This window comes from Crocuta crocuta, unplaced genomic scaffold (assembly GCF_008692635.1).
Source record: "Crocuta crocuta isolate KB4526 unplaced genomic scaffold, BGI_CrCroc_1.0 scaffold112, whole genome shotgun sequence".
NCBI lineage: Eukaryota > Metazoa > Chordata > Mammalia > Carnivora > Hyaenidae > Crocuta > Crocuta crocuta.
In genome coordinates, this window is record NW_027528818.1 from 4,178,007 (window position 1) to 4,187,839 (window position 9,833).

The window sequence follows — 9,833 nt, forward strand, 5'->3', positions numbered from 1 at the left end:
TCCAGCGAAAAGAACTAATATAGCATTCCATCGTATTTGCCTGTTCAACTGAAACAAGAGTCTAACTGCATGGGGAGATGAGCTTCTAGAAGGACTTACAGGGGTGCTTGGGTGGCTCAGTCCGTTGAGCGTCCGACTTTGGCTCAGCTCATGATCTCACCACTCGTGGGTTCAAGCCCCACATCGGGCTCTATGCTGACAGCTCTGAGCCTGGAGCCTGCTTCGGATTCTGTGTCTCCCGTCTCTCTGACCCTCTCATGCTCACGCTGTCTCTCTCTGTTTCTCAATAATAAATAAACATTAAAAAAAATTTTAGAAGAATTTACACAATGGGGGCAGAGGGTGAGGAATGAGTAGGACTAAACAAGGAAAGCAAGTACAGAGGGGGTTGTGAAATGCTGCCTGGTGGGTACGATCTGAAGCCTGAGCTCACCAAACAGTTTTGCTAACCCTGCACCTTTGTCCGTTTGCGTGAGGTTAGCACTGCTGACCCCAGTACATACCCTCACTATAGGAGTCTTTGTGTGGGAAATGGTTTTACTCTCCCTGGTGTGGCATTCACAAAAAATCAAACACCCTGGCCTCGTAAGATTTCCCCCTTACACGCTCAGTGTTACTGCCACAGCATCCCCTTTGCCAGAAAAACTGGGGTTTTTACCCTGTGGCACATCCTGGGCAAAATTTCTGCGGTTGATCCAGGCCATCAGCGGAGCCCCTTGCCCTTATGATAGTTCCCTTCTGAGATATGGGGTGTCTGTCCACAAGAAGGTGTCAGTCAAGATCACCTGACCCTTATTCATCCAGGTATTAGTTATACAGAGAAATGTCTGATAACAGATATTAAAGAATATTAATTCTTTTCCTCTAGGGAGACTCTTGGGTCAATGCAAACAGCCTACTTCCTCCTCTGCTACCTTCTCTGCTTACCACAGGTCTTGAGAGAAATGGCCGTTGATAAGCCATAAAAAATTTCCTGTGAAACTCTGTGCCCAGAGTGCTGGTTCAGACTTCCTTTTCCTTTACATCTGATTATCTAAAGGGGGCCAAACATCACTGTACAAAAAACAACAACAAAAAAAGGCAAAAAACAAAACACACACACACACAAACAAAAAACAGCATTGACAAATATCCATAGCAAATCCAGCAAGTTTTAAGTGGTAGCTTCCTCCACTGACATTCTAACTAAATAAGGATTGCCAGAAAAATTACAGGGTGCTCAGTTAAATTTGAAATGTAGATAAAAAAAATTTTTAGTGCAATAGTTGGAACACTCTCATCTAAACAAAGTATTTGCTGCCATTTCTCTGAAATTCAAATTGAACTGAATATTCTGTATTTTTATTTGTTAAATCTGGCAACTATAAACTAACTGAAATCTCTACCACCACGCACACTCCCCAACCTCATCAGTTCATACTTGTCCAAGTCACATATCCCACAGCAGTGGCAGAACAGGAATCTAAACAACGTCAAGTTCAGAGAGCAAAAATATTTTCCTCTGACTTGTGGACGGCTGTGTGAAGACTTTTGTTATGAAGAAGGACAATGTGGAGAGGAGAGGGAGTGCCACTTTGAAAGTTCCGCCTGGATGCATCACCCCTCCAACCCAAAATTCATGCTATTTCCACCCTAACTTCTACCCTTTGCTTCCCCATAGTAAGTGTCCACTGAAATCCTCCCTCTGTAAGGATATTCTCTATTTAGGTAATCTTGCCTAGGCAAACAAAACAAGGCTACTTGAATCTAGTCTTATACTTCATAAACCATAATTATTCTTTTAAGAATGTTATTTTGAGGGATGTGAAACCTTGTAAAAGAACATCTGGGATAATATCATTAATAGTTATGACATTCGAGGGGTGCCGGGTAGCTCAGTTGGTTCAGCATCCAACTTTGGCTCAGGTCATGATCTCATGGTTCGTGGGTTCGAGCCTCAAGGCAGAGTCTGTGCTGACAGCTCAGAATCTGGAGCCTGCTTCAGATTCTGTGTCTCCCTTGCTCTCTGCCCCTCCCCCACTTTCCTCCCTTCCTCTCTCTCTCTCTCTCTCAAAATAAACATTAAAAAACAGTTATGATATTTGAAAATTTAAACAATTCAAGTTGATGTTATTCTCTATTTTTGTATGAAGACACATGAGTGCACACCCACATAAACATATAATTGTTGTTACTAATCTTTGTAGCCATGAGGCCAAATCTTCAGGTGCCACTTGAATGGTGAATCGCTCCAAGCCTTGCTCAATAGATATCTTTTAAAATGGCTAAATCAGGACTTGGATTCACATAGAACATGTGCAGACAGCATACAGACAGTATTGACTTGCTGCTTGCCATTACTCAGGAATGTCCTGGATCGTGTCCCAGGCGCTGCCCTCTGCCTTGATGGATGCTCTGTTTCCAACTGCACAACACAATGTAATTTCTAGTCTGCTTCACAAACTCATCACATTCATGTGTTCCTAGGTAACTGTCAAACTTTGGATAGTATGCTCAGGCTCGTATTCCCAGACTTGGTTCTAACCCAAAGCCTTCTAGTTAGAGATACCAGACGTGTTAATAATCACTTCTATATCAAATTTATCATTTTTAAAATTGCAATAAACTACATTATATTCTGAGTGAGTAGAAGCTCATACACTGAGCAGAAAATTGCTCACCTTTAGGAGTATACCAACTCTTTCATGCCATGAGCAGCCTTTATATGTCTGTGTGTGCACACGTATGATTAAATAACAAGTAAGTAGCACTTATCACCTGTGCTAGGCTTTTCAGTTCACTGCAAAATATTCTTCTGAAAATCTGGCAAATGGTTGGTCTGCAGAAACTCTCAGGATTAGTGGGGTTGGACAACCAAATGGCTGGGGCTGCATACCTAGAGCTGCTACTTTCTGGCGCTGGTGCACGTTTACTCTGCTGCAAGGGCCTCCCTTCTTATAGCGTGCTCTCCCCTAATCGGCATTCTCACTTCCAGGCAGAAGGAGCTGGGCATGTAAACATCATGATTTTATCAGCTGAAATTTGACCCCACATCCCCAAAACATCCAAACAATTTCCTGTTCCTTTTAATGTTCCTCAACTATAACCCAAATGACAACTGTCCTCCTCTTTGATCCTCTTTAAGCTATGCTCAATGACCTTACTCAAATTTCCATGAAATCAATTTACCAGACAGACTCTGGGCTCCCAGAATACACTGTGGGTGCAGATGTGGGCAAGAATATGTCTGGTTTTTTGCCATATTGTTTCAGTAGCATCTATTACAGCCCCTGGCCCCCATGTGCTCTAGGCACACTCAAGCAATGAAGAAATGTACGTTTGGACCCTATAGACATACATTCAAGTCAAACAAAATTACCTTATTTATTCAAACAACCAACAACTGCTATTACTATACACTTCAGATAATCTTTAGAAATACACAGGTCTAGAAACACATTACAGGGGCACCTGGATGGCTTAGTCAGTTAAGCATCTGACTCCTGATTTCAGCCCAGGTCATGATCTCACAATTTGTGAGACTGAGCTGCATGTCAGGCTATACACTGAGCCTGCTTGGGATTCTCTCTCTCTCTGCCTCTCTCTCCCTCCCTCCCTCCCTCCCTCTCTCTCTCAAAATAAATAAATAAACAAACTTTAACCCCCTCACACACACACACTACAATATCAATAAGTCTGCAGGGTTTATAATAAGAGTTTTTTAAATATCTTATTCTCTCTTCGCTTTACTTTCTATATTGTTATTCATTTTATATTTATTATTTACTATGTGTTAAAAAAAAACCCAGAACACTGTACTAAGTGCCCAAATGCCTAGTTAGTAAATTTCCCAAACATTCCAGTAAAGGTTCTCTTTTCTTCAGGTGAATGTGTTAAACTACACCTAAGAAGTCAGTCCATAACATTTACACAGCTTTAATCTTTTCAGCTGCTAAATGCAAAACATTGCTAAGCTATGAAATTATTTTTCTGTAGTAAAAGATAATGTTTCCCAATTATAAGAAATTTAAGAGATTTTAGGGGAGAAACTATAAAGATATAGTTTACTTCAAGGAAAATTACATGTTCTCCATTTTTAGTTTATGTTATGTCTTTTGGCCACATTCCGGACCTAAAAAACAGAAATATGTTAATAAGTTTCTAGGACATATTTCCCAAACAGCTTTACAGAAGTTTATCTGATCCTAATTGCCACTCTCTCAAGTAGGTAGGTGGTATTAATAGAGCACGGGGNNNCAGGGGGTGGGAGGGTGGGTGAGGAAACCATGGTGCAGACGTATCAAATGGCTTCTCCACCATCAACAGGGAAGTAATGACAAAACCTCTTTGGAAGGCAGCCCAGTCCAGTGAAATAAGAATGGTCTGAGAGTTATAAAACCTGGGCTTAAAACTGTATGATTTGAGAAAATTACTTAATCTCTCTATACATCAGCTTTTTCACTCCATAAAAAGAAAGTAAATTTCAAAATGAGTTGAACCATTTGAAATTACCAACATGCAATCATTTTTTACCTACAAAAATGGCGATTTCATTTGGTTCAACCTCATAATAGTGTTAATTTAAAACTTAAAAGAGTTGCTCTAACTATTAAATGCTATGTTCTATTTAAAGCACCTGTAAGGAGCTTGGCACGGAGAAGTCCTAGACACGTGTTAACGTTCTTCACCCTTCCAGTGCCGGGCTACAACATCAGCACAATTGTTTCACTCACCTACCAACCACTCATCTCACCACATCATTCCTCTACCCTCTTTTTGGACTTTAGACAAAGTAAAATACATTATCTACATGTATTTTATAATACATTAGCTAAAATTTTAACACCCACTGAAATTTCAGAAGATAAGACAAAAAATGAAACAGGATTATAATCACTACTGACTTTCCAGTTTAATTCAGCATCATAAAGGCTTTCCCTTCTACTTCTAAATAGATACTTTATGTTCTCCATAATGAGCACATATATAATAAACAGGGTCATATCTGTCTTAAACCTTTGTATTCATAAACCTGTCAGTAACAACATTATAAACCAGAAGACCCTACATTTGTTCTTCCTAACAATATCATTATAGATTGATAGCCAAAGGTTTGCTTGAGATTCAATAAAGAACTAGGCAATATTGATATGGTCTCAATCATTCAGTAAACTAACAATTTTAGAAAAGCAGTGATGGAGGTTGGGATAAAACAATGTAGGGGTGCCTGGGTGGCTCAGTCGGTTAAGCATCCAACTTCGGCTCAGGTCATGATCTCACCACACGTGGGTTGGAGCCCTTTGTTGGGCTCTGTGCTGACAGCTAGCTCAGAGCCTGGATGGAGCCTGCTTAGGATTCTGTGTCTCCCTCTCTCTCTGCCCCTCTCCCACTCACACACTCTCTCTCTCAAAAATGAATAAATGTTTAAAAAATTTTTAATTAATAAATAATGTAATGAAGAAGCTAATGCAGATCTGGACAAATGAACACCAAAATTTTCTTCCATCATGTTCTTACCTTTTTCCTTCCCACAACCTTAGACTCAAAACACACTAAATGATCCAAACAGAAAGGGACTCTAGACATAGAAACATTCTTCTCTGTCTGTCTGGTAAGGACATATTTTTCATCTGTTAAGTTCAGCCTCCAGAGGGTATTTAGATCAATGAGGAAAATAAGAGACCATCTAGGGAAACCAACCAAATCAGTGCTAATGATCAATACGGTGACAAGCATTCTAATCATTCATATCTATAAAGGTAATTGGAAGTGTTGAGCATTTGAGGGGCACTGGGTGGCTCTGTCAGGTGAGCGTCCTACTTTGGCTCAGGTCATGATCTCGCAGTCTGTGAGTCCAAGCCCCACATAAGGCTTGCTGCTGTCAGCCTCGCAGCACAGAGCCTGCTTCAGATCCTCTGTCCCTTCTCTCTGCGCCCCCCTCCACTTGCACTCTCTCAAAAATAAATAGATATTTTTAAAAAAGAAGTGTTGAGCATTTGAAAAAAATCACTGTATTTTTTTACACGTGCAAAAATTTCCATATTAATTCATCTAAAGCATAGACCTCATTTTTATTTGAATTCTTTCCATTCTTCTGTTAATCTTTATCTCCTATCTCAACAACCATTCATTCCTAATGACTTCTACAGGGTACTAGTGGCAAAGCCAATCAATCATTGAATAATTATTTATAGAATGTGTAACATGTACTCAGCACTATACTAGAAGCCCAATAAACATAAAGAAAGTTTTTCTAATATTTCCCAAAGGCTTTTTTTCCTCATTAAAGAAGAATCTCAATGTTTCACAAACTTGCAATGTCCACTAACAACCTGTTGCCAAATCAAAGGTTGATGAAGGTACAGTCATGGTATGATCTTCTTTCCCTCGACAGAGGCTTCATACTGCTCTGTATTGGAAGAGGTGAGAGACTGTGATTTTATAGGATGCCCATGCTCAATTCAGGCTGTGTTCCTGATGTTCAGAATATGTGATCCTCAAGGAGCAGACACCCTTCTTGATTACTTCTGTTCACATAGCCAATGTGTCTTATCAAATGAGAGTGGCAAACAGAGCTATCCTTGCAGATCATGTAAAGCCAATTAGGACAAGCTCATCTATAGGGGCCATAGGTTTAAGCATGTCTCTACTCCCCACTCAGAACCTAGAAGAGTAAGACCCAAACTGTGTGGTTTTCAACTGCACTAGCTGGGTTGACTCTGTACACGTACATTTTCTGTGCTCTATAGAGGCTCATTTAAGCAGTGGAGAGTGGAGGACATATAGAGAGTAAAATCACCTAAATATGTAAAAGGAGACAGTGACAAGACCACACTCTCAAATAACTCATCAGTTAGTACTGGATTGTTACCATGTATAAAGTTCGCATCTATGCAAAGGACAACAGAATTCTGTTGTTTGACAAACTACGTATATGGGATCATCGGTATCGACTTACAGTGAGTCAAGACTGCAGAGTTCATGTTTCTCTTCCATTCAGCAGAAAATTCTGTGTTTCCTCGGCAACTGAGACTATTTGGCTGGGCTTTCACTTTTCTTTCTACTTATAAAGTGCAAGCAGGGAAGGGGTCCTGCCATCTGGGAATTGGTTCAGAAACAGGTTTCTCTGCCGTGAGTAACTGAAATAACCCATTTGGTGCCTGCACAAAACCTTGTGCTCTCTTAGATTTATACTGTATCTCTATAGTCAAGTCTCAAGCAAACAATAAAAGGTAATTAAAACTGAGAAAGTAGTTTTAATGCCTGAATTATTTCTTCATCAGGAAGCTTGTAAAATTCAAGTAACTAAGAAGTTCTTACTCTTAACTAGGCAACATTATACTTTATTTTTCAGACCTAATAACTAATCTATATAAATGAAATAATAGAGAAAATACCTTTGTCCTATTGAGTTGAGTTTTCTCAGAAGCTGCAGTTTTGAAAAGAACTCTAAGCTGAAGCAAAAGTACAGGATTCAATCTCCTTTTCTACATTACCATGGGTGATTAGAGATCAGGATGAGAAGACAGTGGCCAAGGTGACAATTACAAATGTTTACGATTCCGGAGACAGAATGTCAAGTGCTGGTGGCCCTACTGTCCTCAACAGTATATTCTCATTTTTTTCATTATTCCACTTCCTCCCAAGTCAGGTCCATGTAAGAGCTGAAGCCTAGACTTCCTCTGCAGGAAGAAAGACAAACACAGCTCTTGACCTGGGGCTGTGGTTGAAGAGAAGCTACTTCAACGGAGGTACCTGGAAAGGCATCATGCAAACCAATATCCAACCATTTCGGCTTCCTTGTATATTTGCTATGGAACAGCTCCCACTTTGCACATCCTCTTCTGGATCAGACTCTAAGCTTTCTACCTTTATAAATAAATGTGCTCACTGTGAAACTGAACGTCTTTTCTCCATAACACTCCTGATCTTTCCTCCACTCACACCTAATTATACTCCATACCTGGAAACACTCCATAATCAACCTTGGAAGGAACGATGGATAGCTGAGTGTACAGAGAGGACAAACCATGATTTACAATCTTAGTTTACTGGTTCACTACTCAAATACCAACATTTATGTGCTTTCTAAGTCTTGAGGGGTTCACTCTCTGCACATGAATGGCCACAATCCCTACTCACTCAGTTGAATAGTATACCCCCAAAATTAACGTCCACCCAGAACCTCAGAATGTGACCTTATTTGGAAATAACATCTTTTCAGGTACAGTTAGTTAAGTAAAAAGGAGATCCTGGTGACAGTGGACTAATAAGGACCTTATGAGAGAAGTAGATTCCCTAGTATCTTCAGAAAGAGGGCAGCCCTGCTGACACCTTAAGTTTGGATTTCTAGAATTATGAGAATCAATTTTTGTTATTTCAGGCTACTTGGTTTTTATGGCAATTTGTGACAGCAGCCCCAGAAAACAAATCCATATACCTCAGGACACAAATGTTAGACACCCCTAGGCAGTTTCCTTGTTTTGTATCACAGAAAAACAATTTTTTAATTTCATGAATTCAAAAAGAGAGAAATAAATCCTCTATAAATTACAGTATGTTTTTTAAAAATAAGAACATATTTTCAAAAGAAATGGTACAAGATTCCTGGAGAATTCCCTGAAAGATCTTAATCATGACCACACACCATTTTACCTCCTCAGATAGGTATCATATAGGCAGGACAGACATAATGAAGACCAAAACTGAGATGGGTCTTTAAACTAGCCACCTAAGCAAGTTTTATGAGAACTTTTCAAGGAGATTAAACACATGTAAGACACTCATAAAGATGGCTGAGAGACATAGACTCCTATAACACTACCCTCCAGAAAGAAAAAGAAAAAAGAAAGAACATATCAGTTAACGCAAACAATCCTTCAAAATTTCTTCCAGAAGCAGAACAATTAGGACCCCCAGAACTAACAAGGTGACGACGTCTCCTGACTCCTGGAGAAGAGGGCAGCGTAGGCGTTAAAACAAATTCAGGAAACCTTCACTGATCCCTCCAACTTGGAACAAACTCAACTCAATGGTATAGGAACTGCAAGGTGCAGAAACCTGGAATGTTCTTCTAAACACTCTTCTCTACTGCCACAGATTAAAGTGGGGTTCCTGGTAACCAAAGGCACCCAAAATGCACACTCACCCCAAGGTGAAACATTCTCAAACTGAAAATGCCCTTCAGTGGAGAGGAATGTTCCCAGGAATGTCCCTTAAAATAACTATAGAGTGGCCTCCGCTGGTCGCAAGCTGGCCGGGCAGCTGCAGGTGACCTTCAGCTCTGGGGGGCGGAGGCAGACACTCGCAGGCCCAGGGTGGTAGCTGTGCTCCTGGGTCAGAGGGGGTCCCCGCCAGGCGGCTGAGCCATGGCGCACCTCGGGGTCCACGAGTTCCAGCACCTGATGAAGAAGCGCTTGGCGACCATCGGGCACAACCGGTCACAGGGCTCGGTGACCTGAGCATGGGCCATTCCAGCTTCATCTCGCGGCGCCACCTCCACGTCTTCACTCCCGGGGCGACAGCAGCTTCTCCCTGCAGTGCCTCTGCCACAACTGCGTCCAAGAACCCAAAACCCATGCGAACGTGCAAGCTGTGTGTCCGAGGCGCCGGCGCCCCGCACCGCAGCGCCGCACGTGTGTAAGTTCAGGTTCTGGGGCACCGACGTCAAGGTCACATTCGCTGCCCTGTCTAGTGAAAAGACAAAGAAGCAGGAGGCTCAGGGGTGAAGCCACGCAGGCTCACACCTCGCCCCTGACCGTCAGCATTCCAGACACCACAGCCCCCTTCATCGTCTCACCCCACGGCAACCGTCAGTGCTGCAAACTCCCTCCCACTCAGGCCCCACCCCCACC

At 41.5% G+C, this 9,833-nt stretch overlaps 1 long non-coding RNA gene and 1 pseudogene across 1 annotated transcript in view; one reads left to right on the top strand and one right to left on the bottom strand.

Moving 5' to 3' along the window:
- LOC144224849 (uncharacterized) overlaps window positions 1-9,833 on the bottom strand; it is a 67,304-nt gene that overhangs the window by 16,101 nt on the left and 41,370 nt on the right. The window lies entirely within an intron of this gene.
- Window positions 9,116-9,833, top strand: part of LOC144224792 (forkhead box protein K2 pseudogene) — a 2,163-nt pseudogene continuing 1,445 nt past the window's right edge.